Below are 2446 nucleotides of genomic sequence, written 5' to 3'. Positions count from 1 at the left end.
TAACACCCAATTTATAATTAAAAGTAAATTAATTCCACATTATTATACTTATGTAGGAAAAGTCTTCTTGTGCACACGTTTAACACAGAGATGGAAAATGTCAAATAGTTTGAACAAATATTTGGCAAGCCACAGAAAGAAAATAGTTCAGTTGGAAATGAAAACACTTTAGTGGTTTATGGCTGAAGAGATAGATAAATGTCATTCAAATTTCTCACCTCCTTCTTGGACATCTTTCAGATTGAGTACTTCCAATGAACCTTTGCCTTTTGTCTCCTTTTTAATTAGCTCATCAATGTCTCTAAAGCAGCCTGGGTTAATCAGACACACAATTTCCAACTGCTGACTGTAGTCTTCACTTTCTATAACCTTGATCAATGGCTTTAACTTTTCTTTCAGCTTCTTCCCTTTGTTCACTGGAATAATGAATCGAAGTATCATGTGAGCACGTTCTATCTTCATTTTCTCTTCTAACTGCTTTATCACTTCCAACGCCTGCTGTTTTGTACTCTTGTTGGTTTTGACTGAATAGTGGGTGTCCTTCATGGCTCTGTCAATAAAGATAACAGCGTACGGCCTCTTTGTTTCAGGATTCACACATTTGTCTGCTACAATTGTTGCAATGTCTCTAAACATCTGCTCCAGCTGCCTGTGCCGTTCTTTATATAATATTTGAACCTCTTCTTTAGTCAAAATCTGCTTACAGACTTCAGTTCGGTCATCTGTGTCAAATGCGCTGATGAGCTCTTCCTTCTTTGCAACCTGACCTTTAGAAACATTTACAAACACTGAGTGGGTCTACAGAACTTCGTCAAGGTCTTTTTCCATGCCACTCCTCCAGCCTACGACTTTATTTTTGTAGCAAGCGATTTCGAAGCGCTTCCTGCCGCGCTTCATTCGTACTACGGCCACATTAGTTAGGCGGATCTGGTTCGTTGGGGGTGAGGATTGAGTGTGGCTGCTCAAAAGACGTCGGTACAGCGAACCAGGAAAGACCCGCGCCGCCCAGCCTAAGGGCCAGCAGTCCTGCGATGTAACAACTTGGAGGAGCGCGGCATAATAACGACCGCGGAGCACGCGCTGTTCCGCTTAACTCAGCCAGAGCGAGCCCAATAACGCACCCGACTGACTTACTGCGCGCGAGAGTCTGATGGTGCACTAGTTGGGCGAGGAAAAGTGAGCAAACAACTGCGCATTGTGGCTTTCACGACATTGTTTCTCCTTGTTGAGGATTTTAGCATCCATCCTCATTAGAGAAAATTGTAGTTTTATTTTCTTGTGGCATCTTTATGTGGCTTTGATATTTGTGTGATATTGTCATTATAGAATGAGTTAGGCAATGTTTCTTCCACTTCTATTTTTTGGAAGAGTTTTAGCAGGATTGGTGTCAGTTCTTTCCAGAATGATTGGTAGATATAAACTGTGAAGCTATCTGACCCTGGGCTTTTCTTACTTGGGAGGCTTTTGGTAACTAATTCAATCTCATTACTTGTGATATGTCTGTTGAGTCCACCAATTTCTTTCTTCTTCATTCTAGTTGCATGTGTGCTTCTAGAAATTTGTCCATTTCATCTAAGTTATTCCTCTTGTTCTCATATAATTTTTTACAGTATCCTCTTATGATATTCTGTGGGATCGGTGGTGATATCCCTTCTCTCATTTTCATTTTACATATTTGCATATTCTCTCTTTTTCTTTGTTAGTCTACCTAAGGGTTTGTCAACTGTATCAATCTTCTCAAAGAACCAGCTTTTGGTTTTGTTAATTTTTCCAAGTGTATTTTTAATCTCAATTTTATTTAGTTCTGCTCTAATCTTTGTTATTTTCTTCTTTCTGCTTGCTTTTGGATTAGTTTGTTGTTCTTTATCTAAAACCTCCATGTGTGCAGTTGGGTTTTATTTTAGCTCTTTCTTCTTTTGTTAATACAGGCATTTATGACTATAAATTTCCGTCTCAGAAAAACATTTGCTGTATCCCATATTTTTTACAAATTATTTTTATTGATAGATATTAATAAAGCATAAATCCATCTGAAGCGTACAAAGATATTAAGTATAATTACACAGATATTCATTCATCACTTCATTTTTAAGCATTTTCATTATTCCAGTAATCAAAACAATAACACTAAAAGACGAAAACCAACTAAACAATAAAAGAAAAACTCATTACCTTTCAATCTCACTCTGCTTTTCCTGCCATACATAGCTGCTGTTTTGTTTCCTTCTCTCTAGTGTCTTTGCATTTTTATCTTATAAAAACAGTCTTATATATGCAATATCATCCAAACTAGAATTTTACATGCAGTTTCCCTATGTTATACAATCCTGTGTTGCATTTTTTATCTTTCCTTCTAGTACTATACATGACCTTAGATTTTCCCTTTCAACCACTTCCATACCCATATAATATCTCTGCTAGTCACAAATACCATGATGTGCTCACA

At 37.4% G+C, this 2446-nt stretch overlaps 1 pseudogene; it reads right to left on the bottom strand.

Annotated features, from left to right (window-relative positions):
- Nucleotides 1-201: 201 nt before the first annotated feature.
- LOC101431590 (ribosome maturation protein SBDS pseudogene) lies at nt 202-1532 on the bottom strand (annotated as a pseudogene).
- Between the last annotated feature and the right edge of the window lie 914 nt (nt 1533-2446).

Source organism: Dasypus novemcinctus, chromosome X, assembly GCF_030445035.2.
Source record: "Dasypus novemcinctus isolate mDasNov1 chromosome X, mDasNov1.1.hap2, whole genome shotgun sequence".
NCBI classification, from domain to species: Eukaryota; Metazoa; Chordata; class Mammalia; order Cingulata; family Dasypodidae; genus Dasypus; species Dasypus novemcinctus.
This window is presented reverse-complemented; position numbering and strand designations above follow the sequence as displayed.